General features: G+C 37.1%; 1 protein-coding gene across 3 annotated transcripts in view; it reads left to right on the plus strand.

Annotated features, from left to right (window-relative positions):
- The window catches only part of CTNNA3 (catenin alpha 3), a 2,007,818-nt gene that overhangs the window by 667,061 nt on the left and 1,318,037 nt on the right, over positions 1–22,720 (plus strand). The gene's annotated exons all lie outside the window — the stretch shown is intronic.

Below are 22,720 nucleotides of genomic sequence, written 5' to 3' on the forward strand. Positions count from 1 at the left end.
AAAAGCCATGAATTCTATGTGCAGTATTCCCCTAGCGCTGGAGTTCTCCTGTTCTCCTTGATCGGTAAACTTGGTCTTGGCTTGCTGGCTGTTCCGGTTGATCTTCTGGGGGAGGGGCCTGTTGCTGTGGTTTCCAAATGTCTTTGCTGGAGGCTGAATTGCCCCGCCCTTGTCGGTCCGGGCTAAGCAAGCTGCTCGGGTTTGATCTCAGGAGCTTTTGTTCCCTGCAAGCTCTCGGTACAGCCTTAGAGGACCCGGGCAAAAATGGTGGCCTCCCAATCTCCACCTGGAGGAGCTGAGAACTCGGGGCCCCGCTCCTCAGTGCGCCCCCAGAGAAAAGCAGTCACTCCCGTGTCCCCGGTCTCCGGCCGCTCTCCGTGGTCACCCGGCCTGTGACCTAGCGTTGCTATCTCTGGCACCCGACCCTGTGTGGAGTCTCCAAACCCAGCAGATCCCTGCGGTGCATTCCTGCGCCGCTCCTCCCCGGGAAGGAAGGGGAGTCTCCCCGGATCTGCCGCCTGTTGGGTCCCTGCTGGAGGAGCAGTGGCCCGACTTCCAGTAAGTGGTCGCTTCTCTGTTCAGATAGTTGTTGCTACTCTCCTCTTTGATCTCCTGTTGAGTTCGTAGGTGTTCAGAATGGTTTGATCCCTATTCAGCTGAATTCCTGAGACCAGACGAAATCTAGGTCTCCTATTCCTCTGCCATCTTGCTCAATAAATACTTTTTTAAAAAAATGGAACACAAACTGAACAAAATAACTCATTATACCTCACCTCATATTCTGTAGTTCTTTTGTTATAAATACCCTTAAATCTTTCACCAAATCACTGGATTCGTTCTTATATGTTCAACTGGTTGTATTTTCTTGAAGCTATTTCTTGTTCAGTATTTAAGTGGAGTGGATCTTAGTTGATTTTACTGTTACAGTAGATTATTTGTTTGTGTGAGGATTTTTTCCTTTTTGTCTCTGCTTTAGCAGTATCACCTGCTTATTCATGTGTATCTGAAAAATAGGTAAAAATTAATAGCCCTCTTTTTCTGACGTAGGATAAAATATTCTTTCCCATTTCACTAAATGGCACCAAACAGATGAAAATCTAGGATTAATACTTGAGACTCCTCTTTCCTTCATCCCACATCAGTCTATCATTAAGTCCTGAGGACTCTATCTACAAAACATATTCTGAGGATTCTTCCATTCTTCTGTATCACCACCACTTTAATCTAATCCACCATCATCTCTTGCCAATTCTACTGAAATAGCTCTCTAACTGATCTCTCTGCTTCTGCTTTTGTTTTTCATATGGGAGCAGGATTAATCTTTTCAGATTGTGTCCTGCTTAATACATCCCAGTGATTTCCTAGGGAACATAACATAAAATCAAAATTCTTTACTATGACTTACAAGGCCCTAAATGATCTTGCGCCACTGATCTGTTTTAACATGTCTACACAACACTATCTTCCATTGCATTAGCACTAGCCCCACTGGAGACTTAGTTTCCTAAGCAACCACATCCTTTGCCTTCTTAAGTATGCTATATCAAATAATTTTCACTGGAATGAATGGAATTGGAAGTATGCAACAGTGCTGTAGCAAGAATTTGTTTATGTGGTAACAAGGTGGACCCTTGAGTGTTGACATACCTTCTCCCAAGCCTCCCCAAACTGTAAAAGACAGGAGGCTCACACTTGGTAGATTCCTTGCTTTGTGCTGACTTAAAACATTACACAAATGTAGCTTCCAAATAGAAAAAAAATATTATTTGTATCTTTGATATCATATATATATTTTTTATACCACTCTTTGTATCTTTGATATTGTATATATATATATTTGTACCTCTATTCATTCCATAACTGGAAGCCTGCATCTTCCACTCCTTTTTACCCATTTTGCCCATCCCCCCATCCAACTTCCCTCTGGAAACCTCAGTTTGTTTTCTGTATTTACAAGACTGATTCTGTTTTTTGTTTGTTTATTCATTTGCTATGTTTTCTTAGATTCCACATGTGAGTGAAATCATACAATATTTGTCTTTCTCAATCTGATTTATTTTACTTAGCTTAATACCTTTTAGCTCCATCCGTGTTATCACAAATGGCAAGCTGTCATCCCTTTCTATGGCTACATAATATTCCATTGTGTATGTATATATGTATGTGTCTGTATATGTATATTACAGCACTTCCTTATCCATTCATCTATTGATGGACACTTAGATTTTTTCTGTTGTAAATAATGCTGCATACAATGAACATAGGGTTGCACATATCTAGTGTTTTCATTTTCTTTGGGTAAATACCCACTAGTGGGATTATTGGATCATATGGAATTTCTATTTTTAATTTCTTGAGGAATCTCCAAACTGGTTTTCACAGTGGCTGCACCAGTTTATCTTACCACCATCAGTGCATGAGGGTTCCTTTTTCTCCACATCCTCGCCAACACTTATTTGTCTTTGATTTCAGCCATTCTTACAGGTGTGAGGCGATATCTTATTGTGGTTTTGATTTGTATTTTCCTGATGATTAGTGATGTTGAACATGTTTTTACATGTCTGTTGACCATTTGTATGTCTTCTTTGGAAGAATGTCTATTCAGGTCCTCTGCCCATTTTTTAATCAGATTTTTTGTTTTTTGGGTGTTGAGTTATATAAGTTCTTTAGTGATAAGGGATATTAACCCCTTATTGTATATACCATTTGCAAATAACTTTTTCCATTCAGTAGTTTGCCTTTTTGTTTTGCTGATGGTTTCCTTCACTGTGCAAAAGCTTTTTATTTTGATATAGTTCCAGTAGTTTATTTTTACTTTTGTTTCCTTTGCCCTGAGAGACATGACTAGAAAAATGTTGCCATGGCCAATGTCAGAGAAATTACTACTTGTGTTCTCTTCTAGGATTTTTATGGTTTCAGGTTTAATATTTAGGTCTTTAATCCATTTTGAGTTTATTTTTGTGAATGGTATGAGAAAGTGGTCTAATTTCATTCTTTTGCACATAGCTGTCCAGTATTCCCAGCACCATTGAAGAGACTGTCTCTTCTGCATTGTGTATTCTTGTCTCCTTTGTCATAGATTAATTGGCCATATAAGTGTGTGTTTATTTCTGGGCTCTCTATCCTGTTCCATTGCTCTATTGGTTTATTTTGTACTAGTAGCATGCTGTTTTGATTACTACAGCTTTGTAATATACCTCGCATCTAATTATGGCCATTTCTTTCCCACTTAAAGAAATCTCTTTAACATTTCTTATAAAGCTTGTTTAGTGGTGATAAAGTTGTTTAACTCTTGTCTGTGTTGGAAACTGTCTTTTCTTCAATTCTGAATGATGACTTTGCGGAAAAGAATATTCTTGGTTATAGGTTTTTTCCTTTCATCACTTTGAATATATCATGCCACTCTCTTCTGGTCTGCAAAATTTCTGCTGAAAAATTAGCTGATATTCTTATAGAGTTTCCCTTGTAGGTGACTTTTTGCTTCTCTTTTGCTGCTTTTAAAGTTCTCTATCTTTAACCTTTGACATTTTAATTATTATGTGTGGTGGTGGTTAACTCCTTGAGTTCACGTTTGGAACTCTCTGTGCTTCTTGAAACTGGATGTCTTTCTTCTCCTAGGCTAAGCAAATTTTCAGCTCTAATATTTCTTCAAATAAGCTTTCTGCTCCTTTGTTTCTCTTGGTTTTCTTCTGGGACCCCTGTAGTGTGAATGTTTGTTGTTTAAGAGATCCCTTAACTTATGATTGTTTTAAATTCTTTTCCCTTTTTGCTGTTCAGCTTGGATACTTTCTATTACCCCGTTTTCCAGGTTGCTGATACATTCTTCTGCATCTGCTAATCTACTATTGATTCCCTTTAGTGTATTTTTTTATTTTGGTTATGTTCTTCAACTCTCATTGGTTCTTTTTTATATTTTCTACTTCTTTATTCAAGTTCTCACTAAGTTCTTCCATTCTTCTGTCCAGCCCAGTGAGCATCTTTACAAGTAGGCATATTGCCTATCTCTGTTTCATTTTGTTCTTTTTTTATTATGTTATGTTAATCACCATACATTACATCATTAGTTTTTGATGTAGTGTTCCATGATTCATTGTTTGCATATAACACCCAGTGCTCCATGCAGAACGTGCCCTCTTTAATACCCATCACTAGGCTAACCCATCCTCCCAACCTCCTCCCCTCTAGAACCCTCAGTTTGTTTTTGAGAGTCCATAGTCTGTCTTGATTCATCTCCCCCTCCTATTTCCCCCCCTTCATTCTTCACCTCCTGCTATCTTCTTCTTCTTCTTCTTTTTTTTTTTTTTAACATATAATGTATTATTTGCTTCAGAGGTTATGCTGAGTGAAATAAGTCAATCAGAAAAAGACATGTATCCTATGACCTCACTGATATGAGGAATTCTTAATCTCAGGAAACAAACTGAGGATTCCTGGAGTGGTGGAGGGTGGGAGGGATGGGGTGGCTGGGTGATAGACATTGGGGAGGGTGTGTGCTATGGTGAGCGCTGTGAAGTGTGCAAGACTATTGAATCACAGATCATTTAGTTCTTTTTCTGATTTTTGTCTTTTTTTTTAATCATATTTTTCTGGTTCCCCATTTTGCTTGACTTTCGATGTTTGTTTCTATGGATTAGGTAGAAGAACAGCTACTTCTTCTAGACTTGAAGGAATGTTCCTGTACGATCATCCCTATGTAGACTATATGTGCTTAGTGACTTCTGCTAGCTGGCTGGAGCTGTGGCTGGTGTGGACTGCAGGTCCCAGAGTTCACACGGTGGGTGCCCTGGCAGGACAGCTAAAGCTGAAGTGGGTGGATGCAAGACAGGGTCTTGCATCTGAGTCTCTACCCACAGAGGACATCTTGGCAGAATAGCTGAAGCTGAAGTGGGTGTTACCTGGGGTGTATTGGGCCTCTGTGCACAGAGAGCACTCCAGCAGGACAACTGGAGCTGAAGTGGGTGTAAGCCAGGGGATCCTGGTGATCTCTGTGCAACTAGCACCCTGTCATGACACCTAAAGCTGAAGTGGAAGCAGACTGGGGTGTCCTAGGTTCCACCCACTGAGGGTACCCTGGCAGGACTGCTGAAACTGATGTGTGTACAAGTCAGGGTATCTTGGGGCTCTATATACAGAGGGCACCTTGGTGGGATAACTGAAGCTGAAGTGGGTATAAACTTGGGTGTCCCAGAACTCTCCGCATAAAGGTGCCCTGGAGGGGTGGCTGGAGCCAAGGTGGGGTGTATGCTGGGGGTTCCTGTGGTGCTCCATGAAGGGGGTGCCTCAACAAGACAGCTAGAGCTAAAGTGGTACTGACTGGTGTGGTCTCTAGCTCTCCACACAAAATATGCCCTGGTAGGATAGCTGAAGCTGGAGTGGTTGCAAACCTGGGTATGCTGGGGTGCTCATTGCAGGGGTTGCCAGCAGGGTGGTTGGATCTGAAGCAGACATTAGCCAGGAGGTTCCAAAGTGCTCCGTACCAGGTGTGCCTCACATGCCATCTAAAGCTGAAGTGGTGTGGGCCTGGTGTTGTGCAACTCTGTCACCTTGATGTGAAGGCTGGAGCTATTGTGAACACTAACTAGGGGTGTCCCTGAATGCATTGCCCTATGGCCATCTTGATGGTACAGCTGGGGCTGGTGTGAGCTATAGGCCCAGGGTTTGCCGAGACAGAAGGCCGGTTAGTGTGTGCCAGCTCTGTTCTTATTCACATTATTAAGGTGGAAGGGGAGTGTAAACCATGTACACCAGCCCCTCCCACCCAGAGAGCTTTCCAGAAACTCCCCTCACTGGTGGAGTTCTAAGGGCTGGCTCTTTTATAAATTTGTTGCTATTTATTTATTTATTTATTTATTTATTTATTTATTTATTTATATTTTTTTAAGTAAGTGCTGTGGCCAGTATGGGGCTTGGACTCATGACTCTGAGATCAAGAGTAGCATACTCTATTGACTGAGCCAGCCAGGAGCCCCAATTAGTTGCTCTCTTCAACTGCAGGCTTTTTTTCCTGTGTCCCAGCATGACTGAGGCTGGTATAGGCTAGGGAATCCAGGGCTCCCTGAAGCAGCAAGCCAGTTATGGTGTCCAGACCCTGCTCCAGACTGTGCTTTCAAGGTGCAGGGTGAGTGTAAACAGTGTTGCTTTTTAGTCCCTCTGACCCAGAGACTGTTCCAGCTGCAACTCTGCCATTTGGCACAGTTGGAGAGATGGTTTTTTTTATAAACTTAGTTGCTCTTTTAAGCCCCAGATTTTTTTCTGTACCCAAGGACAGACAAATCTGTTTCTGATCCATCTGTATTATCCTTCCCCAGTGCAGTTTGCAGTGTTGGGGGGTGGCAGTTCCCTTTGTTACCATGTCTCTGTCTCTGTTGCCATTCTCTTTTGCTTCTTTTATTGTGCATAAGCTGTTCAGTCAGCCCTCAGTTCTTCTTCAGGAGCAATTGCTCTATAAGTAGGTGTAATTTGGTGTGTTCTATGGAGAAGGTGAGTTCAGGGTCTTCCTACATCACCATCTTGGACTAGAACCTCTGAGACATCTCCTTATAGGGGATTCTGGAACTAAAGATTGAGTTGTAGTATGTGTTTCCATCATACACAATAAGTAAATTATCCTGTTGAATCTAATTATTTTCAATTGACAAAAGTTTGGATTTCTGAAGGTTTATTTTCTCTCAAATCAGATTCTTTGTACACTAATAGCAGGGATAAAACTTTTAAGGTTATCTGAATGAAATGAAAATTAATTAGTTGTATAGGAATTGAGAAAGGAAATGGACTTCTCTTAGCTTTGTAACTGTTTCTATATTGTGACAAGGACAGTTTTAGTATTCCATTAAATACCATAATTGTGAAGACTATTTTGTATTTTAGTAATTTTTGACCTACTTAGAATAGTCCCTGGAACTATGGTGGAAGAGATGCCCCTGAGCCTCTTACACCAATTTTGAATGTTGTATGTATGACAGTCCCTACCCTCAGTAAAAGAAACTCAAAGATATTACAAAAAAAAACATTCTCAGTCAATTTATAATACAGCAGAAAGACACATGGAACTAATTATGATATGATATGATGTCTTTTCTTTGTGATATGTGTTGAATGCTATGGAAAAGTAGGTAAAATGAGAAATCTTGCTTAGAGTCATTGGAGAAGTGTTCCCAATGGAATGTTTGTTTTAATGACATCTTCACATTTGTATAGCACCTGAGGAAAAAATTGGGGACTCTTAAAGAATAAAATGTATATATGACCCAAATAAATGTATCTCTAGTAGTGGAATTTGGGGCAGGTAATAGTAAATGGAACAGATATTCTGGTAGATAAATCTTTCCCAGTGCCTTTTTATCATAAGGGCCAGATTCAGATACTATCAGGTCCTCTTAGCTTCCTGATGATGTTAACCACCTGGCCCACCCACCCTACTAGTATTGCTTTTATTCAGAGGCTATTGAAGCAAGAGTAGTAATTCTTACATATATTTTGATGCTTAACTAATTGATATGATATCAAGTTGTAGAAAATGCAATTGATATCTAAACAGTCAACTTACACAGCTTCAATATTAGCAAATTACAAAAAAGACTAATGTTCTCATATTTTTATTTTCTCATTTCTGCACTTCTGAGGTCAGCATTGAACCAAACTTGAAATTTCCTGGGGACCAGAGAAAAAGAGAACTTGATTAAGGAAAAAAGAAGTGCAAAACAAAAGAAGAGAAATACAATTGTAGAGTAAAATGTACTGTTTTGATTCAAAAGCCCACATATACTGAAGACCAGGATAGGAAGAGGAAAAAATATCTTCCTTTCTCACTTATCTCAATTTATTCTTAACATTGTTCATCTCCTGCTGTTCGATTCTGCAGGCTATTTGGAGAGCTATTATCGTTGTTTGACCTTGGAAGCAAAGGATACATTTTGTGCTTTCATGCAGTATTTATTTAGTTGACCAACATTTAGAGAGTACTTCTCAGTGCTGGTTACTATTTTGAGAGTTTTCCATGTCATTTAATCCTCATAGCAGTCCATGAAGTAGGTACTGTTACGATCCTGGTTTTTTGGATGAGAAAAGGGAGGCACAGTGTGGTTAAATAACTTGTCCAAGGTCATTCAGGTGCTCTAGAACCCCATGTCTCAGGCTCCAGGCTTTGTTGCCTTTCAGTGCTGCATTCATTCCCGTCTACCTGAGTTGTATTAGTTTAATGGATTGCAAATTGTAATTTGGAGAAGTGGTAATTTGTATACATATTTTTTTAATTTGGCAAGGAGAATGATTTAAATGCAATTATATATATATATAGGTTATAGTATATGGGCTTTCCAGAATTTTCTGGATGTAAAATATTTTCCTTAAAATTTGGGGAATGTCTGATTGCCTGGACTGACAAAAGACCAGAAAAGTCTAACTATGTAAACATCTTTCTTTTAAATCCCACAAATTCTGTGCTTGCCATTCTACAGAATTACATAAATTGGGAGTCCCAGATGGTTATCAGTTGACCCTTTTGAATGATTTTGTTTATTCTCTGAGAGGATATATATGAGTGCTATGTTATGTGTAGCTATGATATGCAGGGGCAGAGTTGTGTATATATTTTTGTATGAAGGTTCATCTATATTTGTGAAGAAAAGAGAATGTGGACTTTTTGTATATCTCTTTGCTGCTCTGTCAGAGATAGATATATCGATAGATAGACATTTAAAATATTCTCCATTAGATCAGAAAATTAGCACCAAAGCCTTTATTAGCACTTGAATCTAGTTTCTTACCTCCAAAAAATGATATTCAGAGAAATAACTCAATGTATGCTCAGCAGTGAGTTGAAACCTTTCCTTCTTCTCTCATTCAGTTATGATATTTTACTGGTATCACTGGAAATAGGGTATATTGTGGGGATTCCAGTAAACCGGGAACCCCAACACAAACTTAGCCTTAGTTCTAAATCTCAGGACTGACCTCCTTTACCTCTCTAAGATGCCCTTACGCTGTATTACATGCTAATGTTATACAACCTGGGGAATATAGGGGACTAGAGGGGTTGACACTGTCTTGGTGCTTCAGCCACAGACTTTACTTCATGACTATAATAATTGTATTCCTATGGATCACTTAGAGAATTCCTATGTGCCTTTAGGTTATCTAATTATGGGTATATTATTAAAATTTTCCCAATTCACAGACAACTGTACACTTAATGCAGAGAATAATTAAAGGTTTGCTTTTCCTGAGCTCTATTGTTCATCTAATGCTTTTGATCCAAGTCATTTTAACATTATTTCAATGCAACTTTCAAGGAAGTATCTGATTAGTGTGTATGAGAGGAGGTGGGTACAGCTCATGGATTCATAGGCGATGATTCAGTACAATAGTTAGTAATTCACATTTGGAACACCTGATGACATTTGAAATATATTAGGCCAAGGAAGACATTTTTCTCCCAGAAAACCCTCTCTAAAGTGACATTTTTCGAAACCTTCAAGGTAGAATAAATCCTCAATATGGTAAGAACCAAGAACTGCAAATAAATGTTAGAGGTATTTGCTGACTAAACATCTAGCTTTTTTATACATGTGGTGCCTTTTTCCCTGCAAATATTTATTTATGATAATAGTGAATATATTTATAATTGTATAATATAAAAAATACTCACAATTTAGTTTCCTTATTACTAAGCTTTTTCTTTCTCTCCTCTACCTCCCTCCCCAATAATCGTTTTGAGTTAATTGATACAAGGATTGGACAAAGGAGGATATGATATGGAAGAAGGAGAAAACCCTAGGCCTGTCCTCTTGCCTTATCTGGAGGAGGTCCCAAATACATGGGAAGGGGGGAGTACAAGCAAAGCCCACTCTTTCCCCCCTGAAGGACTGCAGAATGAGTCAGAGGGGAAACAAATAGGTCAGGGCACAATGTTCTTTTCCTTCCTCCCTTGGAGGCCTGAAACACCAACTAGTGCAATGGCTTCAGAAATATCCAGATATATATGGAAGAACCAAGAATACGGGGCTATTGTCACACATCCCTGGGAACGCCAGAAGAAGGTAAAGATAAGTTTGCTGCTACTCTCAACATTGAGTTTTGGCTTTCTACTATTCAAAGTCTTGACCTAAGGAATGGGGAGGAGCAGAAGAACAATGGCTAATCCTGGCAGGTAGCTTTGGGAAAAAGTGGTTTAATAGAGGCATCAATAACAAAAGAAGTAACTGAGAATCTCTGACTACAGTGAGTAAATGCCATTTGGATACTTGAATTTCTATGAAGAAATGTAGACTTCCATCCTGAACCCAAGTATTGATATAGACACGTGAAACAATTGTACCTTTTAATTTGATCAAGCCATGTTTTTTTGGGTGGTAATTTTCTCTGAAGGAGCATTTCTGAAGGAGCATTTTTAGGGTTGCTTTTGTTATTGGCTGCCACAAGCTACAGTTTATTCTGTCACACTAGTAATTAACTAAGTGGTACTTCAGTGGTCTAAAGAAAAGAATATGTCTTTGAAGTATTCCAGTTACAAAAGGAATTGAATTACTAAGAGATGAACGTGAATTTGTATAATAACCGTATTATAGTAGAAATCTCAAAGTTGTCTTTTTGTCATGCCAAAGCTCATTTTATTGTTAATAGGATTTAGAAGCCCATGATGGGATGGGTTGTCAGTGCCTGGGTGGTCAGATTGAAGCAACTGGCCATAGCTTTAGGTTGTGGCATTATCCTCAAGGAGGTCTAAAGGTAGACAACAGGTACAGGAAGTTTTAATATGTTTGCAGGGAATTCACAAAGAACAGATTGTAGGAAGCCATCTACGGGGATTGGGACTCACTATCAGGACTCTGGTTCTTTGAAATTCCTAAGGGAAAGAATCTTATTGATACAGAAACAAGTGGGACATGAGGCAATAAGGAATTAAGACATAGGATCAAAGATCCAGTTACTGGAATAAAACAGAAGTCCCTTTTTTAGAACTAAGGTAAAGTTAGGATGGAACCAAGATGAAAGGTCTGATAGCGTGTTTGACTCCCCACACTTGTCCCAAATAGGGGAAAGATTGGTCTTGGAATTGGGTGAGATGTATAGGTGAGATCTAGTGGCCCAGTTTTTCAAAGTTAAAGGAAACTGGAGCAGGAATTCAGGAAGTTAGTATATTTCCTTGCAAACTATCCCTTTTTTTCTTTCAGATGAACATTAAATTATTTTCCCTGGGTTCAGGACATGTTTTCTTTGATTTGTATAAAGATTAATTTTATAAAAGATGAATTTTTGCTTGGCAAAATATGTTTGGAATATCTAGCAAAATAAAATGCATCTGCCCTTTGACCTAGGCACTTTATCCTTTTTAATAAGAAAACCAAAAGTGGATGTGCAAACATGCACACTTCACATACACGTATACTGATATGTGCATAAAGCATTTGTTTTCTGGAAGGAAACTCATGAAACTATTAAAAATGATTATTTTTTAGGAGAGGGAGCTCTGGGAGTGCAAAAGGTACCTTTCACTTTACTAACCTTGACCATGTTCTACTTTTAAAAAATGTCAACAGGCAGTTGTTAAGGAAAGGGATTATAGAATTAGTGTTTTATTCTTCATAATCTCTCTCATTTCCATATGTATTTACAAAGCCTTAATAAATGTTATAAATGTTATTTTCCTCCTGGTTCAGAAAACATTTTTTTTTCATTTTCATAAAGATTAACTTTTTATAAAAAGACGAATCTTCCCTTTGAAGAATATGAGTTTGTTTTCATAAATCAAATATATGGAAAAATTGTACCAAGCTGTTGCTGTAATACACACTGAATTACCAGCCTCACATCATTTTGGTATATTTTATACCTGAAGATACACAACTATGCAGTTGCTTATTAAAGCCCCCAGTTGGCTTGGGGCCTGGGTTTTATATGTCTCCAAAATCTATAAATAAGAAAAAGCATAGATTTTAAAATATGTATGTATAAAAAATGCTTTCCATTTAATTTGGTGTTTTATATAAATTTTATCTGTATTTATAGTCATGACCTTAAATATTCCATACAAACAGAGAAGAAAATGAAGACTAAGGCAGCTGCATTCATATTTTTGGTAAATGTTCGAATAGAATGAAAATAGCTGTTTTTGCCCGGAGTCTCAGGCACCAAGTTGATATCAGTAATTTAGGGTCATTATCAGACTAAAATGTCCCTCACCACTACTGGTCTGCTGAACCCAGCGGGTCTTCTCAGCTCTGCATTCTCAGGGGTTGAACTCTGTTCCAAGGGGGTAATTTTGGCTTGGTCATAGACACATAATGTGGGTATTACCGTACATGACCACTCTGCCTGGGGATAATGACACAGCCGGTCTGCCAGTTGGCCTTAAAAGAATGACGTCAGGTTTATTTTGCTGCCAGCAATACTGGGAGGCCAAAATTGCTTTGGCTGAGGAGATGATAGAATAGTAATAGAGATTTTGCAATTATATAGCACTTGTTTGTAAAAATCTTAGAGTGCTTTAGCAAGCATTAATTAAGCCTAACAACATTTCTCTTAGGCTAGTACATGTTATTTCATGGTGTGCATTTTAGAGAATTTTTTTTTTTTACAGTAATATCCAGAGTTGGATGATTAGACTATGCTTAAATGGCAGAGCTAACCATAAAAACAAGTAGTTTGGGTTCCTTTTTCTGGCTCTGATCACCAAATATTCTTTTTGAGATGGCAAGACAGCATGTCTTTACGTTCAGATGATGTAACATTTTAATGTTCTGAGAGTAGGGATTCTTTTTTCATTTTCTTAGCTCTTGATTCTACTCTCATGAATGGGATCATTTTATTTTTATTTTTTTTATTTTTTTAAGATTTTATTTATTTATTTGAGAGAGAAAGAATGAGAGATAGAGAGCATGAGAGGGAAGAGGGCCAGAGGGAGAAGCAGACTCCCTGCTGAGCAGGGACCCCGATGTGGGACTCCATCCCGGGACTCCAGGATCATGACCTGAGCCGAAGGCAGTTGCTTAACCAACTGAGACACCCAGGCGCCCCCAAATGGGATCATTTTAATTGTCTGTGTATACTGCTCATTCTCTGCTCGTCTTTCATGGCATATGGTCAATACTTCATTCATTAACAGCAGATAAAGATGAAATGTCATATAACCATCATTCCGTGGAAGTAGAAGGCATTGTTCACACATGCTACTGCAGTGTCCTTTTGAAGGCCCCCTTGCAAGGAAAAGGGGGAAAAATGGTGCTTCTCCTTATATAACTTACTCTTAGAATGGCTTACTCTTAGAATGTTAATATTTAGAGTACCAAAAAGGGTTTTTTTATACCGTTTTTACTAATATCACAGTGCTTTAATTTTAATAAAAACTTAAAAAAATTCTAATTATAGTTAACATATTATTTTAGTTTTAGGTAGGTTACATAGTGATCCAGCAATTATGTATATTATGAAATGCTCACCAAGATAAGTTCAGTTATCATCTTTTACAATACAAAGTTATTATAATATTATTGACTATATTCCTTATGCTATACTTTTCATTTCTGTGATTTATTTATTTTATAACCAGAAGTTTGTACCATATAACAGTGTTTTTTTATTGGATCACATTGAAGTTAGAAACTAAATATGTTTGCTTTTCATACTTTGTAGTTAAACCTTCTTTTATTTCTTTTAAAGGTTTATTTATTTATTTCAGAGAGAGAGAGAGAGAGAGAGAGAGAGAGTTGGGGGAGTGGCAGAGGGAGAGAATCTTCAAGGAGACTCACTGCTGAGCACGGAGCCTGATGCACACCCAAACTCATGGTCCATGAGATCATGACCTAAGCTGAAACCAAGAGTCTGATGCGCAACTGACCGAGACACCTAGGCCCCCCAGTTAAGCCTTCTTTTAAATTATACTTGTTTTTCTTTTTATAGATTACTTTTCTTTGTATATATAATTAGTAGATTTGGGTTTGGAGATTTAAAAAAATACTTTAAATTCTGGTCATTATATACGTAGATCTGGGTTATATACAAATAATTTATAAACCAGTTGTATATAATTATAATTATTATTTTTATTTTTTAAAAAGATTTTATTTATTTATTTGAGAGAGAGAGAATGAGAGATAGCATGAGAGGGAAGAGGACCAGAGGGAGAAGCAGACTCCCCGCTGAGCAGGGAGCCCCATGCGGGACTCGATCCTGGGACTCCAGGATCATGACCTGAGCCAAAGGCAGTTGCTTAACCAGCTGAGCCACACAGGTGCCCCAGTTATATATAATTATTAACATAAATTGAATGATTTCGTGTGTGTGTGTGTTAAAGCTAGACTATTAATGCAGCTCATTCTGATATCCTAAAAGAAAATAAACATCGAATACTGAAAATGTGTCTAAACTTTTAGATGGATTTAAATCCTTAAATGTATTAATCATAACACTCAATAAGAGAATTTATATAATTGCTGTTTTATAATCAAAATTATAGAGAAGTAGGAGATTACCAATTTTAAGCATTTCTTTTTATGGCTATTTGGAATAAGGCGCTTGAATGAAGATATGTAGATATGTGTTGTATAATAGGCCAGAAATAATAAGGGAGGTGTTCAGAGATAAGGAATATCTCATCAGTCATTCATCATTCTACTGTATCTCTTTAGTTGGAGTTATCCTAATGTATTCTCATCTTGAGGCTTCTAAAAAATTCCTCAAAGAGTTAAAGAAAGCACTCCATAAACAGATCAAGGTCTTGAGTGTCTAATGTAGACTTAGAAATCCCATGATACTCATTAAGAAAAATTAATACATTTTGCAGAGAATTCCCTTTGAGTTAATAAAATCTTTCTATTAGGACAAGAGTTCAAGCATTCAATTTTTTCTGATTTTTAAAATTTTATACCATGATGGTATTCTGTTTTATAAACATAGTAATTATAACATTATCTACCAACCTATTTCAGCATCCACTAAAGTATGGGTTTGCATTGGCTTTTAAATTTGTTATATTTTTGAATTTAATTCAAATTTGAAATATTGTAAAGTCATAATATTGAATTTTAAAATCACATAAATATATATCCTTTATTTTCATACTCTAGCTTATTTTATTGGTGTACCTGAAAATCTGTGAGAGCATAATTTTATTATTTCATATTTATACAGATATGTCAACTAAATATATCAGGGCATCCCAAGATCAGTGCTTATCTCTGGTCCCAAGAAAAATAATTTAAAAGTGCCCTTTCCACAATCCCTACCCCTACAGAGAGATAACTTAGGAAACTGAATTTCTATAACATCTCTAGGATACTCCATGTAGGGAAATACATGGATATTAATGGACAGACCAATACACACAGAACAGAGTAAACAATAAAGAAGCTATTTTTTTTTTCTGTATTTAACCCATTTCTGATGACCCAGTTTGGGTTAGGCACTCAACAATGGGAAAATCATCTGAGAGTTTGGCAGCTGACATTTGAACCCTTTGGTTGGAAGGAATATTTGTTAGAAATGGAGGGCTGGGAGACAAGACAACATCTGCTCTAAATACCTATCACTTAATGAGCCTGTATGAATGTTGTCTCGGGCACTGTGTAGGACACTTAATATCCATTCTCTCTAAAAAGGAAAAAAGAAACAAATGTTAAAGCTGATTAAGGAATATTTGATATACCCATTTCTGTAAGTTATCTGTGCAGGAAGCAAACTCTCAATTGTGTTTCAGGGGACAGGGATCTTTGAGTCACTTCTTTAGTCTGCTACAAATTATGATCTACTAAAGAATATGACTTATAAATGTGAAATGATATTTTTCTATAATATCTTGGGAAAGTTGGTTTCTAATACCCACATAGGTTGTTCTGTGATGACAGAAGGGTCCACTGCTACCTTTGTGTGTGTGTGTGTGTGCACGTACACATGTGCGGATGTGTGCGCATGCACTTGTGAATGACACTTGGGTCTGTGCATCCTAGTTCTGAATCTTCATTAATTCTGAGAGTTCTTATGCATTTTAACTATTCTACTTCCACTACAGGTTCCACTAACTAAAATACATACCCACACAAATACACATGTATAAATCTAGTGTTCCTTCTTGGAGGTGCATCTGAAAGGGAAAAACTAAATAATAATGAACTTTGAAATATCTTCCTGTCATAAAATGCAATACTTATTTTATAAGCAAATGACTGTGCCCAGAATATCACATATCTAGAGAAATCACATAATTTTATGAATAAGCTTAAAAGTTAGGGCCTTTTATTCTAAAGCTATATTAATATCTACTTATCTAAATATATAAAATAAATTTGTAGTACATTTTGTTATCACCAGATTTGAACAATCTAGTGCATGCAATGGATTACTCATACAAATCCTCCTCTTTTATAGATATATAATCACTGAATTGGCAGGGCTAAGGTAGGAAACAGAATAATACTGGTTAGATTCTTTTCCATTTTTTGAAGGTGGGGGGAGGGTTTAATTTAAACACATTCATTCCTGTTCAGTTGCTCTTACCAAGCCTACACAATTTCAGGACTTCTGTTAGTTCATTGTATTCAGCAGCTATGACAAAGGAACATTATGTAGAGAGAAAAAGATGTATGTGTTACTTCAAAATTAGTTGTGAGAGAGAGACAGGATTTTGGAATGGGTAGGGTCAGATGGGTTTTATGTTATGATTTGTTACAAAAATAAAGCTTTTTCTGACTTGAATATAGGAGGAGGGATTTTTATTTTTATTTTTTTAATTTAAATTCAAGTAGCTAACATATAGTATATCATTATTTTCAGATGTAGTGTCCAGTAATTCATCAGTTGCATTTAACACCTAGTACTCATCACATCACATATCCTCCTTAATGCTCATTACCCAATTACCCCATCTCCCCACCCACATCCCCTCCAGTAACACTCAGTTTGTTTCCTATAGTTAAGAGTCTCTCATGGTTTTTCTCCCTCTCTGATGACTTCCCATTCAGTTTTCCCTCCCTTTCCCTATGATCCTCTGTGTTGTTTCTTATATTCCACATGAGTGAAACTATATGATAATTGTCTTACTCTGACTGACTTATTTTGCTTAGCATACTACCCTCCAGTTCCATCCATGTCGATGTAAATGGTAAGTATTCATCCTTTCTGATGGCTGAATAATATTCCATTGTATATATATATACCACATCTTCTTTATCCATTCATTTGTCATTGGACATCTCTGCTCTTTCCACAGTTTGACTATTGTGGATATTGCTGCTATAAACATTGAGGTGCAGGTGTCCCTTCGGATCGCCATTTGCATGTCTTCTTTGGAGAAATGTCTGTTCATGTCTTCTGCTCATTTCTTGAATGGATTATTTGTTTTTTGGGTGTTGAGTTTGATGAGTTCTTTATAGATCTTGGATACTAGTCCTTTATCTGATATGTCATTTGCAAATATCTTCTCCAATTCTGTAGGTTGCCTTTTAGTTTTGTTGACTATTTCCTTTGCTATGCAGAAGCTTTTTATCTTGATGAAGTCCTGAAAGTTCATTTTTGCTTTTGTTTCCCTTGCCTTCAGAGACGTGTCTAGCAAGAAGTTGCTGCAGCCGAAGTTGAAGAGGTTGCTGCCTGTGTTCTCCTCTAGGATTTTGAGGATTCCTGTCTCACATTTAGGTCTTTCATCCATTTTGAGTCTATTTTTGTGAATAGTGCAAGGAAATGGTCCAGTTTCATTCTTCTGCATGTTTCTGTCCAATTTTCCCAGCACCATTTATTGAAGAGACTGTCCTTTTTCCATTGGATATTCTTTCCTGCTTTGTCAAAGATTAGTTGACCATAGAGTTGAGGGTCCGTTTCGGGTTCTCTATTCTGTTCCATTGATCTATGTGTCTGTTTTTCTGCTAGTACCATACTGTCTTGATGATTGCGGCTTTGTAAAATAGCTTGAAGTCTGGCATTGTGATGCTACCAGCTTTGGTTTTCTTTTTCAACATTCCTCTGGCAATTTGGGTTTTTTTCTGCTTCCATACAAATTTGGGGATTATTTGTTCCAGTCCTGTGAAAAAAGTTGATGGTATTTTGATAGGGATTGCATTGAATGTGTAGATTGCTCTGGGTAGCATAAACATTTTAACAATATTTATTCTTCCAATCCATGAGCATGGAACCTCTTTTCCATTTCTTTGTGTCTTCCTCAATTTCTTTCATAAGCGTTCTGTAGTTTTTGGAGTACAGATACTTTACCTCTTTAGTTAGTTTTATTCCTAGGTATCTTATGGTTTTTGGTGCAATTGGAAATGGGATCTATTCCTTAATTTCTCTTTCTTCTGTCTCATTGTTAGTGTATAGAAAGGCAACTGATTTCTGTGCATCGATTTTATATCCTGCCGTGTTGCTGAATTCCTATACAAGTTCTAGCAATTTTGGGGTGGAGTCTTTTGGATTTTCCACATAAAGTATCATGTCATCTATGAAGAGTGAGAGTTTGACTTCTTTGCCAATTTGAATGCCTTCTATTTCTTTTTGTTGTCTGATTGCTGAAGCTAGGACTTCTAGTACTATGTTGAACAACAGTGGTGAGAGTGGGCATCCTTGTCATGTTTCCGACCTTAGGGGGAAAGCTGTCAATTTTTCCCCATTAAGAATGATATTCAATGGGCTTTTTGTAGATCTTTTATGATATTGAGGTATGTTCCCTTTATCTCTACACTGTGGAGAATTTTAATCAAGAAAGGATGATGTATTTTGTCAAATACTTTTTCTGCATCAATTGAGAGGATCATATGGTTCTTGTCCTTTTATTAATGTGACATATCATGTTGATTGATTTGTGGATGTTGAGCCAACCTTGCAGCCCAGGAATAAATCCCACTTGGTTGTGGTGAATAATCCTTTTAATGTACTGTTGGATCCTATTGGTTAGTATCTTGGTGAGAATTTTGACATCGATGTTCATCAGGGATATTGGTTTGTAATTCTTTTTGGCGGTGTCTTTTTCTGGTTTTAGGATCAAGGTAATGCTGGCCTCATAGAGCGAATTTGGAAGATTTTTTTCCCTTTTCTGTTTTTTGAAAGAGCTTCAAAAGAATAGGTATTAGTTCTTCAAATGTTTGGTAGAAGAAATAGTGACAGAGCTGCTTTTACCACCATTGGTATTGTGTGGGGGCAGTTCTTGCACAGTCCTGTGCTAGCCTCCTACCACCTCACCAAAAGCTGAATTTATACTCATTATTTCTTCTTTTGGAGGAAATGAGTCATGTCATCTCTGTCATTTTGGTATTTACTCCCAAAATCTTAAGGCAATTTTGACTTTTACTCTTTCTCCCTGCAAAGATTTCTCTCTCTATTCTCACTTTAACAAGATTTGCTGCTCTTGATTTACAGATTGAATAGTTTCTTTTTTGAGGACCTTCAGTATGGTTAGAGGAAGCTTATGTCACCTTACAATTAAAGGCCTTTTTGTAGAGTATTTTTTCATTGGTTTTATTTAATGTAGGAATACTTACTGAAAGTATGGTCAAAAGCTGGTGAAAGAGAGAAAATGAAAACTCTTCTTATATATACATATATATATGTATTTTTCAAACTCTTCCTAGTACTCTTGGTATTTAGAATATAGTCATTTTTTTCTTCTTTTCCCTATATGCACTATTGTTTTGTTTCTCTTTCCATTGATTTCCTTTCCAGGGAGAAACTAACTTTCTAAAAATTCAAATTACATAAAAATTTAATTAAACATGTAGTGTAACTGTCATTATACCATAAGAGAGACTATAATAGTGACATTGAAAAAATGGAAATTAACTATTATTTCAGAAGTAATAGAAATATTCAATTCAGTTCAAAAACCAAAATCAAAACCAAAACCAAACAGACAAGCAAAAAGGAACAATTATAGCAGCAATGTCCACAATAGCCAAACTGTGGAAAGAGCCAAGATGTCCATCGACAGATGAATGGATAAAGAAGATGTGGTATATATACACAATGGAATATTATGCAACCATCAAAAGGAATGAGATCTTGCCATTTGCAACGACGTGGATGGAACTGGAGGGTCTTATGCTTAGTGAAATAAGTCAATCAGAGAAAGACATGTATCATATGACCTCACTAATATGAGGAATTCTTAATCTTAGGAAACAAACTGAGTGTTACTGGAGTGGTTGGGGGTGGGAGGGATGGGGTGGCTGGGTGATAGACATTGGGGAGGGTATGTGCTACGGTGAGCGCTGTGAATTGTGCAAGACTGTTGAATCACAGATCTGTACTCTGAAACAAATAATGCAACATATTTTAAGAAAAAAGAAAAAGAAGAAGATAGCAGGAGAGGAAGAATGAAGGGGAGTGAGTCAGAGGGGGAGACAAACCATGAAAGATGATGGACTCTGAAAAACAAACTGAGGGTTCTAGAGGGGAGGAGGGTAGGGGGATGGGTTAGCCTGGTGATGGGTATTAAAGAGGGCACATTCTGCATGGAGCATTGGGTGTTATGAACAAACAATGAATCATGGAACACTACATCAAAAACTAATGATGTAATATATGGTGATTAACATAACAATAAAAAAATAAAAAAAAAAAAACCCAACCAGAAAAATAGCGTTGTTTAGCTTGGAAAGTTAAAGGTTTAAAAAGGATGTGATTGGAGCCTAAATGATTAAAAAGCAAAGGAAGAACTGAAGTGATCTTGTTCTCCAAATCTTGATACATGGGTACAAGAACAATCCAGGGCTATTATTTGAACCTTAAAAGAAACATGCATGAATCAATAAAAAAGAAAATTTGCTTTCATTCCTTTGTGATGCCTATGAAGTCTTTTTTGCCAATATATAATAGAGTAGGAACTTAAATAATTGGGTCAAAGGAATTTTGAATGAATAACTATTAATACATTTTATTATTTATAAACAGAATTGATGTATCTGTGAGATTGTAAGTGATCTTTGAGATTTAAACCAGTGTTTTTGATGTGGGAGGTAAAATGATCATCCTACTATTCCAAAACATGTGTGTCCATTGGTATCACTGCATATACCTGATCAGGTCTGTTGTGATGCAAAAAAGGCTTACTCTCCCTTTAATCAAACTCTCATCCCATCTTCCCTAGATTACTGAAAATAGCATCTTATTTTCTACGTTTAGTGTCATTTTCTTCCAGTGCTCTCCACAGTTTACAGAATATGCTTTTTGAAATGGAAATACGAGTATAATACTCCCTCCTTGAAACTGTTTTGTATCTCCCCATTGCCTTGAAGATGAAGTTAAAGTCTTTCTCATGGTATAAGGCCCTTTGTGATCTGGTCTTGCCTTTTTTCATCTGTATCTCATCTCACTTCTCCTTACTTGACCTAGGTTCTAGCCACTGGTTCATAGTTCCTGTGTATGTAATGCTATTGCATGTTGCCATGTCACATGTATTTCGTCTCTCTGATCAAAGCACCCTGAGTTTATTTTGTAATCATTTTTGAGCAACTCCATATGCCCCGCTCTGGGTGACAGGTCCTCTACTAAGTGCTGGGAACAGAAATGATGAAGACTTATCTCTGACCAGTGGGAGGGATGGAGACACAGTCTGATGAATGGTGATTTTACATAGCACCACTGGAGCAGGGATCATGTCTCCTTTGTTCACCAATGTCTGCCAATACCAGCATAATGACTGCCACATAGTACCTTATTCAACATTTAATATTTTTGAATAATGATAAATAAATCATAATAGTTATTACTTAGATATTAGTTTGTTGCAGGCATTGTTGTAAGTGGCTTTATATATATTACCTTATTTAAACACCAGAATAACCCTAGGGGATATATACTATTATTATCTGCATTTTACTGGTGAGGAAATGGAGGTATATAGAGGACGTTACTTGAATAAATTGTGTCATATAAACACATGCTCAGGGCATAATAGAGACTTTGTAGAAGGGCATCTAATCCAACCCACTGGGCTTAGAAAAGCCTTCTTAGAGTATTCCAGGCTAAAGAAAGAGCACAGCAAGAAGGCATGGGATACTGGGTGTTATACGCAAACAATGAATCATGGAACACTACATCAAAAACTAATGATGTGATGTATGGTGATTAACATAACATAATAAAATAAAATTTAAAAAAAGAACGTACAGTGTATTCTGAGTTCTGTGTCAGTGAGAGTAAAGTGAGAAGGGAAGAAGAGTGACAAATGATGCACAGAAATATTGCAGAGGATATAAATTAAACCAAGTTTCTCTAATATTTTAAATTAATTGCTCTAGACCCTACATGACTATTATGTTTGTCTCATAATTCATTTCCCCACCCTCTTGAATGACCTCTTTTTCTGAGGCTTGTCCAAAACTTCCAGGAGTGCATGCTATTTAAGTAGAAAAAGAAATGGTGTCTGTTTTCTCCATTATTGCCACTGTTTGCATTTTTAAAATACATTTATTTATTTATTTATTTATTTATTTATTTATTTATTTATTTATTAGAAAGTGGGTGGAGAGGCAGAGAGAGAGAGAATCCTCAAGCAGACTTCCCAGGCCCTGAGATCATGACCTGAACCAAAATCAAGAGTTGGAGACTAACCAACTGGGCCACCCCGGTGCCCCCCATTGCTTCCATTTAAAAAAAAATTTTTTTTTTGTTATGTTAATCACCATGTATTACATCATTAGTTTTTGATGTAGTGTTCCATGATTCATTGTTTGTGCATAACACCGAGTGCTCCACGCAGAACGTGCCCTCTTTAATACCCATCACCAGGCTAAACCATCCCCCCACC

The sequence above is a fragment of the Callorhinus ursinus genome, unplaced genomic scaffold (assembly GCF_003265705.2).
Source record: "Callorhinus ursinus isolate GAN/ISIS: 27379988/994484 unplaced genomic scaffold, GSC_fseal_2.0 scaffold31, whole genome shotgun sequence".
Lineage (NCBI taxonomy): Eukaryota > Metazoa > Chordata > Mammalia > Carnivora > Otariidae > Callorhinus > Callorhinus ursinus.